At 41.9% G+C, this 14,711-nt stretch overlaps 1 long non-coding RNA gene across 1 annotated transcript; it reads left to right on the top strand.

Moving 5' to 3' along the window:
• Window positions 1–70: 70 nt before the first annotated feature.
• LOC111929340 (uncharacterized) lies at window positions 71–12,662 on the top strand. The gene is made up of 2 exons (XR_002864654.2): window positions 71–298; window positions 9,417–12,662. It is a non-coding gene; the product is annotated as an uncharacterized LOC111929340 (long non-coding RNA).
• The last annotated feature ends 2,049 nt before the right edge of the window (window positions 12,663–14,711 follow it).

Below are 14,711 nucleotides of genomic sequence, written 5' to 3'. Positions count from 1 at the left end.
TTCTGCAGGTCCCGGAGAGGATGGAGACTGTGAAGTCACAGGAGCCCCTTCTTGGAGGACTTGCTGAGCCTTGTACAGCGGGCCTGCTGGGCCAGGCTGGTCCTTGGCTTGGCTGCAGTCTCTGACGCTGCTGAGTTTCACCAGAGACTGCTGAGTAAGGGGAGGGAAAGCTATTGGCCTGCAGCGTGCTGAGATCGTGGCCACACTCCCCCAGAGCAGCCATGGAAAAAAATCTTCCATTGCAGACAACCCCAGCCACTGCTCCGACAGAGATCACAGGACCATCCACATAGCCTGGGTAAGATTTTAACCCTTTTCTACTCAGATGAGACTTGCAGATGAATCCTTTTTTCCAGAGAGAGGGGAAGAGAGAGAGTGATCAACATGTAAAGAGACAACATAAACTATCAAAGACAGTAAAGAAAGGAATTAAGCTTCAGATGGGGGAGAGAAATAAGGAGATGCTTTAATAAGCTGAAATATTATTTTGCCAAAACTATGGAGATGGACAATAGTATTCTGAAAAAAAACCCTTTAATTCATGCCAGAGTATTTTGGGGGGAATGGAGTATTTCGAAGTGTGAATCTAAACAAATGGTGAAGTAGTTGTGATCTTATGAGATGCTGGAAAAGGAAAAAGAAGTGAGAGTTGTTGAAGATTTGTGGCCCTTAAGAGACAGAGAAAAATTCTGTTTCCAGAGATGATCACAGAGACAGATGAAGATAATTTTTGCCTTTGAATAACTCTTGACTCACGACCCAAGAGCACACCTCAGAGTGGTGTGAAATGGGAGGAAAGGACTGATGGCAGAATTTTCCGGGTGGCTGGCATCAGAAAAATAGAAAGCCATGAGAAAATGGTTTTCTGCTGTAATGATGTTAGGAAAAATGGTATGACCCAAAGAATGTACCCCCGAAAATGTAGACTTGTAAGTTCTTTCCCTTATCTTGTTCTCCCAGTTACCCTTATTGGTTGTGTAAATTCCCCCACACCCCTTTCCTTTTGAAAAAGGGGTGCCTATCGATACCTCTTCCTCTTTCCCCCCTGCAACTTCACTCCCAAGAGTGATCCCAAGAAATAAAGCTGCAAATGCCATCTCAGCAAAGGGAAAGAGCCTCGTTTTTAGGGCCTCCTCTGGCAAGTTAAAACTACCTCCCCAGCCTCCCTGGCCGCTGCGGGGTGGACAGTGGTAGCAGTGAGGTGGGGAATAAGATAATAATAGCAGTTTTCTTGTGAAAAACGCCATAGATTGACAAAAGAGAACTTCTTTTTCTCTACAAAGACTGATGAAAAGACTATAGAAAAATTGGGACTATGTTAACCACCAGGTTTTTTTGTCTCTGTGTTGTCATGTAAACAAGGGAGTGGTTGGGTGGTGGGGAAAAAAGGGTTTCTGGAGGTTTTATTCTGGTTTCTTATTCTTGTAGTTTTGTTAACAAACTTTCTTTATTCCTTTTAAGTTTTAAGCCTGTTTTGCCCTTCTTCTAATCCATATCTCACAGCAAAAAAATGAGTAAGTTTTCTAGTGATTTTTTAGGCAATGCTTTAAAACCACGACAGTGGACCATTTAATTTATGGGGTGCAGGTTTTAAGGATGAGCTGTTCTAGTATAAAAGCAAGGATCTTCTTCCTCTGTCTTTGAAAGCAAGAGTTTTCTCTTTCTCTGTCAAAGCCCCGCATCAGATCACAGCTTTTCAGCATCCACATGCTCCAGCACGAGTGCCCTTTTCTCATGGGCTGTGGAGAATGCTGCATCCTCTCCATGCACTTCATGAATTACAGGGAAACAGTTTGCTGTATTATTGTCCTCACCACGGCTTGCAGGAGAATTTCACCTTTGAGGCCCAGAGCACCTCCTCCTCCTCCCACTCCTTCTTTTGCGCTGACCTGAGTGCCGCAATATTGTTCTCATGTGTCTTCATCTTTTCCTTTCCTGTGACTCAGAAGAGAATCAGTGTTCGTAGGTTCATTTTTTCTCAAAGTCTATCAATTGAAGCAGTTTCTATAGAGTTCTGCAGCACTGAAAGGTTGATGTTGTCCATGCTCCGCCATCAGGGAATCGCTTGCCATGCTTCTCTCTCTGTTGGACACGTGGTCTCTGCCAGCACTGTGCAAGCTCTGCTGGCTGCCTGCTCCCTCCTGGGCCTTTTCTTCATGTGGGATGCTGGCAAAAAGAAAAGTTGCTGCTGCATCTTTTGCCTTTCTGTCTGCAGCATGGCTGGCTAAAAGCAGCTGAGTAAATAAAGTCCATTGTGAGCCATGCAGGGAGCTGCGGCCTTGTGGCACCATCCCAGCTGCATGGCTGCTTGCAGTGCTAGGATGGTCCCCAGCAGTATGGCCCAGCGGCTGCACCAGAACAAGGTCCAGTGGCCACCTCTGGGAAGGGAGCCCCACCAGCCTTCCCAACACCTCTTTAGAGAGCAGGGAGCAAAAGAGCTTCCCATGGGTTTTTTTGTTCTTTAAGATGTTATCATAGAGGCATTTCCAGCTTTTCTAATTGGCTTAGCAGTATGCCTGTCTTCAGAGATACCCAGAGACTGATTTTGCCAGGCACAGAGGAAGTCTGTAGCAGCTCTTCACAGAGAATCACTTCTGTGGCTGACTTTTTCCCTTCTCACCACAAATCAATGAATGCAAGACCAGCACATCAGTCTCCAAAGAAGTTAATGAATCTGTATTTCTCCTGTCTGATAGAACTTCCTTCCAAAAAGAAACTGCTGAAGCCCAATGTTTTGTTGATCATGAGTGATTTTTAGAAAAAAACCCAGGATGATATGAAGCATCTGCCAGGAAAAGACAGTATTTTCTGTACAGTGAAAAATTTTAGAGGGCAAACAAGCCCGCTCCCCCCACCCTCATGCTTGACACATCTTCCCTGCACCAAAACAAACCCTTCGTTTTGCTTGCTGAAAAACAGAAGGAGAAAAAAGTTTCAACAAAACAATCAACAAAATAATCAGATGTCATCACGTAGGCTCTCCTGCTTGAACTACATGGGAGCTGTGTGACTCACTGCTTCAGTCACAGAGCAGAGGAATGAGTGAAACTGCACTGAGGAAGAGTAACTTCCATAACAACTTTTGTTTCCAATAGAATTCCATTTTCAGCATTAAAAGGAGATTATTCCTTCCAAGTACTTACACACATGCAGGCATCTGCTAACAGATGGAGCCAAGCCCCACATTAACACCTTTATAGATGCATGGGAGTGGTATACTCATCCTTGACAGGGGCTTGCTAAACCAAGGAATTGAAGAGCCTTTCATGGTTCTCATTCCCATCTGGCAGTTTTGGAAAGCCAGACACAAAATTTCACAAGGCCTCAGGAAAAACTGGCTTCAGAGGTGACCTTACTGGCATCTCCAGGATTTAGTCCTCCCTCCGCTGAGCTAACTCATAGCACCACAGAATCACAGAATTATTTGTATTGAAAGGGATCTTTAAAGGTCATCTGGTTCAATCTCACTGCCATAAGCAGGACATCTTCAACTAGATCAGGTTGTTCAGAGCCTTGTCCAACCCAGCCTTGAATGTTTATAGGGATGGGGCCTCTACCACCTCTCTGGGCAACCTGAACATCCCAACACCTACTAGGGGAAGGGACTTGCAGCCCAAGCCACCAAACATGCAGCCAACCTTTCCATGTCTGGGAAGTCTCCTGATATCTTGACTATTTTCAATTTTGCTGCTTTTCCTAGCTTCTGCCATTCCCTGGGCTCACCTGCACCCTGAGGGTATTGTACCACACTCCACCTCAAGCCTGTGTGTCCCCACCGACCTTGGAATGCTCCTCTCCCCTCTCTGCCCTTCCACATATTCCACAAATTATGCGTTCAAGTGAGAGAGGAGTTTACAGCTCTGGAATTTTGCAAATGGGAAAGATAAACTCAAATAAGGGAAAAGTAGGAATATTTTTGCATCAAACAATTACTGAACATACTTCCTTCTGAAGAGTAAAAGGGGTTTTCAAAAAAGTAATGAACACACCCAGGATTCCGCATTCAAGTGAGTCCTAAAACTCAAAGAATCTAAATTAGCATAATTTTGACAGGGAATTTTTTTTTATAAATTTAATTTATACATTCTAGAGACTTAATTTGGAGATCCACATGAAAGCTTGGGGGAAAAAGATAAAAATTTAAGTGAAACATTCTTTCGTACCTCATTTCTGGTGGTTTGCCTTTGGAAATACAGAAACAGCAGCAGTGAAAAAAGAAGGGCAAGAAAATCTGCATCTGTTCACCTCTACTATTGACACACATCAGCATTTCCTCACCTGTACAAGCTTTCACTGCTATTTTCATTTAATTACTTTTATATGGTCTATTACACAGTCAGTGAGGTACAGAACTTGGTAGCATCCTGATCATTAGAGATGATCTAGGTTAATTTTAGGTTTATCTGAGAATATTTGTAATAAGAAAATAATATAGGAATAATAATAAAATAGTAAAAAATATCACCTACTAGCACTACAAGAAAACTTATCTGATGCAAAATCAAGTGCAAAAGAAAGTGTGAACTCCCTTACATCTAGAGGGACACCCTGTGCTGCACATGTGCAGTGGTGCCACACATCTTAGAATAAAAGGCTCCAGGGACACCTTTGAGCAACTTCCAGTACCAAAAGGGGCTACAAAAGAGCTGGAGAAGGACTTTGGACAAGAGCAAGGAGTGACAGTACAGGAGGAAATTACTTCAAATTGACAGAGGGAAGACTCAGATTAGATATTGGGAAGAAAGTCTTCCCTATAAGGGTGTTGAGGCACTGGCACAAGTTGTCCAGAGAAGCTCTGGATGCCCCATTCCTAAAAGTGTTCCATGTCAAATTGAAGGAGGCTTTGATCAATGTGGTCTAGGGCAAAGGTGTCCCTGCCCATGGCAGTGACAATCCAGTCCAAGCCCTTCTGTGAATATGACTTCATGCAAGTTGAGCTGCTGTAACTGTGTGTGCTCTTCTTATTAAAAAAAAAAAAAAAAAAAAAAAAAGATAATAATAAAGAAATGGTCTTCAGTCACTGTGTTAGTGAGAATTTCTCACAGAGTCATGCCATCGAAAAGCTGTAGAAAAGCCACAAACTAAAGCCAGATCTCCTTCCTCCTACTCTGATACTCTTAGCTGTAAGGCCATCTGGTAAGAGGGATATAAAGCAAATTTTAACTTGCACTCACAAGACAATTATAGTTGAAAACTAGATTAACTACAGTCCATTTGAGTTCACTGGAAATGTGCCAACCAGTAAATTAGATTGATCACCACTAATCTCCATATCCATCACTGCTGGTCCCTGGTTGAGCCCAGGGATAGAACCAGTAGAGCCAAATGGGAGGAAATTGAATCAAGGGTTTGATTGTATGTCTTTGATAATTTTTAAGGAACAGACTGGCAGACCAGGCCACTCTAAGCTTCCAGCCCCTTGTGGTGGAGAAACTACAGGGAATTAATTTGCAGAAAGTTTGTCCAGAATTTTGAACTGTGACTAAAAGATGATTAATCCAGTCAAGCAATTCCTTCCAAGGCTGACCCTTAACTGCAAACATGCAGTGGATGTAAACAATGCATTCATATCGTAAGTTCTACTCTTTTTATTGTTTTAGAAGAGTTAAGTCTAAACAAACTCTCTCTGAGGCGCAGGTCATGTGTACTCTGCAGAGAGAGATGCTGCAAATTCCAGGTAGTGAAGAAAGGTTCTAGATGTTTGTGACATTCAAATGCAGAGCTGGCTGAAATGACAATTATGACCCCTACAAAAGAAATGTCTGTCTGTGCTGTGAATTTCCATAATATAAACCAAGCCACTTGCTGATGTTTAAATTCCTCATAGAACAGCCAAAGGAAAAAAATAAAACAGAACAACAAAATATGAGACTGTAGATTTACATTAACCTCATTTTCAAATCACTAGGGCATGATCCTTCTCTGCTGAGCCCAACTTGGGCATGAGGCAGTCTTTAAGTCTTCCCTTCTAAGTCATGTATCCCTGATCTCACTGTGCAGCACATCAGCTAACAGTGTCCTGATTTACTGAGTGATTCAGGGGTTAAGTATCATGGGTCAATATAGGCTTCATTTAGACACAATTTTCTAGCATTAATAGTAATCTCAAAAACATTATGTTGATTATTTCTACATCTCACTGACCCTGAGCCATATCTTTATTTTTCATCTGCTTTACCCTTTGCTCTATTTCCTCCTTTAAGTTTTCAACTAAATCCAAGTCATTGACATAATTCAGGCATTTTGAGGGCAAAACAACACCCATCCTTGATCCTGGTCCAGAAGTCTTCAAAAACTATACTGAGGTCAAGTCATTAGGATTTCTCAGCTGACTAGAGAACCTCATAGAAGGAGCTCCCAAGTTCTGAACAGCTCCAAGGTACTGTTCCTTAGACAATAACAACCTCTGCTGTAGCTCACTGAGGACCTCAGCAACTGCCAACACTGATTGCTAAAGAAGCTTTTTCAGTTTAGCAGATGAAAGTTGGATTTCACCTGTGTAGCACTTGTACACATGAGCAAAAATAAGATATTAAATGCCTCTCACTTGAAAAAACACAGTAGGAATCAGTATTAATGTTTAAGCTGTCCATTTCCAGACAAATCGGTCCCTTACTTCATCTTGAGCAAAAGTAAAACTACCCTCAGGGACTCCCCATTTGAAAATGCTGAGAGATTATCAGCAATAAAGCCATAATCTAAACTAATTCCAGAGTTTAGATTCAAATATTGCTGGTTTCTACTTGTGTCTTCTAGTTTTGAATTTTCAGTATCTGTCTTCAGCAAGATATATCCCTGGTGTCATTATTAACAGTATTCTACTCTGAACTGTTAAGGAGAGAAAGCCGGAGGTTTCTGCCAGGTAAAACACCAGAGAGGAAGAAAAGCAGAAGTCAGTTTTAAGAGAGAATCAGAAAATTCGTAATTGAACAGTTAGAAAATAACAGCATCCAATCCACAGTGTAACTACACCTCCCCCCACCTCTACGAAGATGAGATACTGTACAAAATTTTTAGTATCTTGTCTATTAGCAGGGCTACATGTGCAAAGCTGGTTATGAAATGATTTTAAAAAACAACATTTCAATAGTCTCATATCTCCAGTGTTACTTGCAAATTATATAAATCTGCAATATTTTATGTTTTAATAATCCTTATCAATCTTTGCTTCACTACCTCTAGTAATCAAATACAAAAACAGCAGAAATATTAACCTTGAAAAATTGCAAGAGAAGAAGAACCTTGAAAAGAAGTGCAAGGCTGGACGTATATTTTGGCAATTTAACTGTACTTTACCCAGTGCAGTTATATAAGCTATGTGCTTTCTATCTGCTTTGTGTGAGTAGCATGCTGCACAGATGTTGGAACAGATCTTTTCTGCATCTGGTAAATGGATTCTCTGGTTCACGCAGTCACAAACCGAGATTTTTACCAAGATGCTGGTACTACTTTGGCATAAATGGAGGGCTGACAATAGGTGGGCTGAGCTACTCAAAATTGATCTTGAGATCAGCAATGAAAACATTTCGTGATTTTGTATTTTAGGAAACTGAGCCAAAGTATAATGTTCTTATCTGCAATTTCATGGGAAAAGGACAGTTTCTGCTATATATGTCTTAGGAACATCTTCCAGTTGCTTTTGTTGAGGCTTAAACTAGCCAGCTTACACACACTGAGCATGCTGCTAGCTGGCCAAGTTACAGCACATGGGCTGCTTGCCAGGACTCATTCAGAATAAAGCACTCAGTAAGTGCTGCTTCAGACATATCTATCTGAATCCCAGTGTGACTTATCAACAGGATTGCACTACAATTGGCTAAGAGACTGGAAAAAAGAAGTCTTGGGATAAAACAAGTACTAGATCTAGCACTTGGGGAGTTAAAGACATCTGGACCATGGCAGGCTATGCTCTGTCATGAAGCCCTCTTTGCACTAGACCTCCCCTCTCCCTGCCATGTGATTAACCCAGTTATTCTCCAGAAAATGCCACAGCCCTGGGGAGAGCTGTGGGCTCACAGCAATCTGCAGTGGCCAAGCTGTTGCTGTGATAACATCCAGGCTTCCCATTACATGTTTGTGGTGCAGAAGTATTCAGCTCCCATAGGCCATGGTTGGGCTGGAGACAGTGAGAAGGGACTTGTGGGGAAAGCAGCCAGAGCCCAGCCTGCCCTGCCTCTGACACAGCAGCATTTTCCTCCATCAATCCTATGATTCTCCTTGCCAACAGCTCCACTCATCACTTGCTTGGTCAGGCCAGAGTGCAGCCCTGTGTCATGTGTGGGCATCCAGTCTCTACCCAGCCCCCACCCAGATGGTGCTGAAAGGATGAAGTTTTTGTCACAATAACTTTCACCTGAGATTTCACTCTTACTTACAACTGCCTGTTTTAATGTGATATTAATGGTTAGAGTAATACTGGCTCACATCACACTGCTAGCTGCTACCAAACAATGAAAAGCTTTTACTTCTCATAGTTGAAACTGGGAAAATATGGATGGGAAGTTGGAAATACCCAGACAACTCCCACATCTCTGTGCTCACCTATTTCAAAAACAAAAGCATGGCTGCAGTGTTGCCTTATTTCAGTAAATAAAGATCAGGTCTTTACCAGCTATTACAGCTGATATCACCAATCCTTTGGTGATCAGTGGTATCAAGTCTGGTACACTTGTACTACAGTGATTCCCTGGACATGGGTGCAAGTCACATAGGGCTTCACTTAGGAGCAAATCAGCTCCCTAAAGGTCACAAAGACTACATTTGCACTAGATTTTTTTTTTCTCCTTAGCTTTGTGTTCAGTATTCCATTCTCCTGGTGCTGCTGGGGCAGTTTGTCTGTTATGAACACAAACCATTGGGAAGGTCCTTACAGACCCATCAATCTGCTCATGGATATCTATATATAGATCTCAGAGCCATTTGCTCTTCCTTTTGCTCCCCAGTGCCTCTTACCACCATATCTTACCCCATGAAGCTCAGTTGCAGCATCATTGTCATCCTCTAAAGGAGGAGGTGTTAAACACCTACCTACCTCTTCCTGAATTTCACTGCTGCATCTCAAGAGGCAAGTTGTGGATTCATGCTGGCTGATATCAGGTAATTCACATCTGCTTTTCCACAGCCCTGACAGTGTCTCACTCAGGTAGCTAAGGTGGTAGGAAGAGTAGTGACTGCTAGATCTGGGCTGGATGACAGCTGTGGTGCCTGCTGCACAGCCAGACAGGCCTCATGTCCCAGGCAGAGACATTCCCTGCAGCTCCGGAATGGATGGTTGCTTTCCACAAAGAGAGGATTTCAGATCACAGTGTCCCCAGTATTTCCCATGGTCTCACTCTACTCAGGTTACTGATCACCACTTTGTCACTTGAGATATTTGATTTTCCACATGCCTCACTGCAGCTCATTTCATGTTCCAGACCTAAACTCTAGAAACTGCAACTGGCACCAGCCCAGCCCTGCATCTGGCCTTCATTTCTCATCTGAAAAATACAGATACTCCATTCATCCCACAGAAGCCCAGACATCAAAAAAATGGGAAACATTATTTGCCTTCAGCAGATTGCCTCCTTATTGCCCTTGGATTATCATGGATGGAAATGGATTACATCAGTCTGCTTCCCTGGAGAGTCATGGAGCCTCTCTCACGTGTTTTGTTGGCCAAAGCCCATCTGCCAGCAGATAGTACCAAGCCAGCTCTCAGCAAGAACAGCTCTGTAAAGCTTGTTTACAAGAGTTCTAGTCTAAAAGTTTGACAAGAAGTACAAATTTTAGTTAAAAAATATTCAGATATTTGTCTGAAATTTGTTCTCAAGCTACAGCCAGCCAACCCATTTCAACCAACACAGTAAGCTACAAGGATTCAGGAGGAAAGAAGAGGTGGTGGGTTTTTTTAAACCATAAAAAGCCAAACATGAAAAATGTGTATTTCTTAGATAATACTCCACCATTCCAATGAAAAAAACAGGATTTGATTTGGAGGAAGTAAAAGGCAATGGCTTTCTTTCATAATAGCCTTTACTACCCCAAGCAAACAGGGATGAGAATAGAACGTGAAAAAAACCCACTGACCTAACGACAGTTCCAGCACTCAGCAACTTGCTGAGCACTGAAACTGCACTGACTGACTGATGGGTCCCAGGGGTGGTTAAGAGAGTAAAGCCATCAGAAAGAACACAGGCTTTTGGAGAGTAGTAGAAGAATCTTCACAAAACGTGGGGGGAAAATATATATATATAAGTAGTAGCTATTATTAGCAGATGCATACAGACTGAAAGGGAATGCAAGGCACTGATCATCATACAATGAATGTTATTTTAGACAGTTTTAAGATATGATGAGAATATATCTAATATATATCCATTTTTATAAAGTTTTATACATACTATGGTTGTATTGAACCCTAATGGATGTCTATCCACACAGGAAATACTTTTGTTGTTAGCATCTATGTATCTCACCATCAAGAAGATGCACGTCACCAAATAAATGTGGGTACTTACTTCTTATTGGGCTATTCAGCAGCAGAACACTATCAGCACACCACCAGGATGCACTGGAAATGATGCAGTGCTCTGTGTTGGAAGAAAACCAGATCTAAACCAAAAGACTCCATAAGTTTTGATGGTAATTAGGTGCCTGTAAAATCTTCTGTCTCCCAGGGAGGGAGGGAAAGAAGTAATTATCAGCCATCCAAATTCCCTGCTACACAAAGAGGGCTCCCACGCTCCTGTCATCTGTGACAACAGCCAGTTCTCTGTAGGCAGCACCTGTCCTATCCCCCTGCCAAACAGCAGCTGAATAAGGCTGCTTTCACCGCTCTTCCTTATGCTGGCATGGGCCACACTCCTGCACAACACAAACTACCAGGCTCAAACCAAGGAGCTCATTCTCAACAATCTCTTGAGCACTTTGGAGAGAAAGGGCTGATGACTGACTATCAGTGCCAACACTCACATCTGCAATCTGTAGAGATCAGCTTCTGGAATCACATCTGGCCAAAGCCCATCTGCCAGCAGAGAGCACCAAGCTAGATGTCGGCAAGTGCAGCACAGCAGCTTTGAGAGCAAGCTGGGAGTTGGGATTGCTGTCCTGCCCCATGACTCATGGATGGCTGATCCTGTCTCAAGAAACAGCAAAAGCAGAACATGGAGCTTCATTCTCTGCCCATAGATTTCAATAATCATGTTTCAGTCAGCTTCAACAAGGGCAGAATAGATTTTTCTTAGTCAGTTTTTTCCTCCTCTTAAAAATAGGTGACATCAATTTGACTTGTCAGTTTTAATTAGTATTTGCTTTATGTTCTGCTCCAAAGAAATTGTTCTGTTTTGACAAACAAGGGAGAAAAAATCTGGTACATAACTCAAACCTAGAATTTAGGATGTCAACATGAAAGGCAAAACTAATTAAGATGCTTCACAGGAGATCCCAGTGCTTCCTACAAATACCAGTAACATGATGTTTTAGACAGGCATTCTTTATATTTGTATATATAAATACATCCAAATAGTCGGGGATTCACAAAATTAAAACTGACATCAATTAGTGCTATCAATGGAACACAGACCAAGACTTGCAGCTAAGTTCAAGCCTAATGATACTGGATATTGATGCAAGAACACATCAAGAATCAATCCCTATTTCAAATAATAGAGTGCAGTGACTCAAGAAAAAGATGTGAAGAAAGTATTGTTAGCAGTAGCAGCTAATGAATAGAAAATTGACAAAAAAGTGCAGGTTCTCCAGAGTGCACTGTTGTAGTCAGTCAGTATTGCATAAAAATATAACCTCAGGGACAGCAGCATAATTTTTAAAAAAATATTTGACTTATTAGACATTTCAATTGACTCAGAAGCAGACTGACGGAACAAATATTTTCTTTTTTTTGAAGCACCTAACCTAACCAAACTTACGGGTGAAGTGTGCAGCCAGGGCACAGGCTGCACAGGCTCATATGCACTTTCCAATGATTGTGTTTAATGTTTATTGCCATTTCTGACACTGCAGAGTGTTAGAAGCATTAATGATGTAGAGCATTGAGGAGCATCACTGAAAAGTCAGTCAAAGCACACTGGGAGGTTCTTCTCCAGCCCTTTGAGGAGCCTTCAGCTCTTACAGCAGTAAGAGGCCCAAAAAGATAGGAGCCATTATCAGCACTAGAGCAATTCAAGTTTGAATTGTTTTTCCACTTGCCATAAATTGTTTAGATGTCACTGGTGCTTTTAAAACCAAGTGAAATGTGCACAGGACAGCTCTACACAACAGAAACAGCAGAAACATTTCCAGTTGTGTGTATTCCCCTTTGTTCCCTCACCTATTCCCAAAGGCAGGAAAAGATACTGCTCCAAGCAAGTCTTCCCACAGCACATGGAGGCAGAGCACAAGAGCTTCATTTCTCCTGTGTAGAAAATAACAGAAGGTGGACATGATATATTAGTAAGGGCCTGTCTGCACAAACCAGCCTCTGGAATAAGTCGTGATATTAAAGACTAAAGTCCTTTTAACTTTCCTGCAGGAGAGAGAATAAGGCAAAACAATATCCTTGTGTACAGGAGAAAAAATGTAAACCTGTGTGTGTTAGCCAGTAGTAACTTGCTTAGTCTGCAGACCCCGTAAAGCCCTATAAAAGGTGCGCTAAAGATAGAAATAAACAGCTTTCACTTTTACTTCTGTGAAGACTCGTGAATACCTGGCAGTCTCTCAATACTCCTGTTTTATAATTCTGGCATTATCTGACCTGGAAACAGAACCTGTCAGCATTAACCAAGGCAGGAGTAAGGATAGACATAGTAACTTTATTGAAATTCAGCAGCAAGACAACCACATTGAAGAAGGGGAAAAGCTAGATAAGATGAAGAACAGTGCAAAAACCATGCAAGCAACTATGGACTTGAAAGATTCAAGCACCACTTCTGAACTCAGCTGTAATTTACTCTTCCTTGCCAAACTCTTTATCATCCTAATGGCCCTGCCAAAACTAGAATAAATTCAACCATACGTATCATTAAGGTATTTAGTAATCACTACAAGAGTGACATAATTCACTAAACCCAAAATACCCCAAAATGCTGTTTCTGTCCCTTTACATTTACTGAAGTGCCCTAATGAAATTCTATTTGGCTGCAAAGTGAAGATATGGATGGATTTACACATAGCATAGAAATAGTCCATTTAATTAGCAGGTGAGATGTTTAACAGCTAATACTGGTTTTGTTAAACACTGAGACATAACTCTCAGCTGAAAGCTCTGAATTCTACAGTTGTTCAGGATTCATTTTACTTCAAAGGCTCAAAGGTAAATTTCAGATATAACTGCACAACTAAAAGTCTGAGTTACGAAGAAATCAAGAGACTGACATTCAGAACTGAGAAGACCTACAGAAATTGCTCCAAAGTGGCCATCCCACATCCATCTCAGGCTGTAATAAGTACTCTCTGCTGCAGCCCCAGGGGACAGTGAAGTTAGAGAGGTGCAATTTGTTCCTTACACAAAAGCCCAATTACCATACTCCACAAAGCATGAAGATGGAGAGATTGTGCAACTGCCATCCCAGCTATGCTGTTCCAGCCCAGCTCCGTGTCCCTTTGAAGGGGTCACTTATATGTATGAGCAATTCCTTGAAAAATACCCACAAACAGACTCTAAGGCAAGCAACCAGCATCCTCAAGATGCTGCCTCTTGGGGTGGGAGCAGTAAAGACTATGCATTGTTTTCCAAAATTTCAGCATCAGAAAACAAAGTGAGGGAAAGGTCTGGCATCTGAAATGACACATTCTGTCAGCTCAAGGGCCCACTGTTAAAAACCAAGTCTTTATTTCCTTCTGGAAATGAAACTTGGTCAAATCTCTCCAGCCTTTAGATGGGATCAGGAGGGGAGAAGCATCCCCACTTCTGAGCTCTTACAAAGGCGATTCCCACTGCAGAGAAGGACTCAGACCAGCCAGCAGGACTGGCTTTGCTTTGCATCTACAAACTTCACTTTTTAAATGTGCTGAGTGGAGAAACCCTTCAGTGTCTGTATTACCAACCTCCTAATTCTTTTTGTGTGCAGTCCTATGAACATGGCAAAAACAGAGGCTTCCATTTCCTGTTGAAAAAGCAAAGCTTTTCTGTTTGAAAAGCAAACCATTTCCTATTGAAAAAGGAAAAGCTTGTGCATGGCAACTAAAGCAAAGCTCATTCTACATTTTTCATTCACTGATACACAAAGTGCAAACCCCTGCATTCCTTGATGGGAATACAGTCTCCTGTAAGAGAGACTCTCAGAGTCTCTGTAAGTGCCCCTTATAGAACTTTCCAGCATCTAAAGGAGCTGGAAGAGAGCTGGAGATGGATTTTACAAGGACACAGAATGACAGGACAAGGAATAATGGCTTCAAACTGATAGAGGACAGGTTTAGATTAGATATAAGGAAGAAAATCTTCCCTTTGAGGGTCATGAGGACCTGGCACAGGTTATCCAGAGAGGTTGTGGTTGCCCTGTCCTTGGAAGTGTTCAAGGACAGGTTGAATGGGGCTTTGAGTAACCTGGTACAGTGGAAGGTGTCCCTGCCCATGGCAGGGGAATTAAGATTAAATGAGCTTTATAGTCCCTATCCAACCCAAATAATTCCATGGCATTGCCTCAGTAAAGATAAAAATACCAGCCTTCTTCCACATGCACAAAACCCCACATTTTTCATTGTTGCTTGTAAGTTATTGATTTTCAATTGTT

Source organism: Cyanistes caeruleus, chromosome 14 (assembly GCF_971803275.1).
Source record: "Cyanistes caeruleus chromosome 14, bCyaCae1.hap1.1, whole genome shotgun sequence".
NCBI classification, from domain to species: Eukaryota; Metazoa; Chordata; class Aves; order Passeriformes; family Paridae; genus Cyanistes; species Cyanistes caeruleus.
Note: the sequence above shows the minus strand (reverse complement) of the source record. Positions and strands in the feature narration are given on the sequence as shown.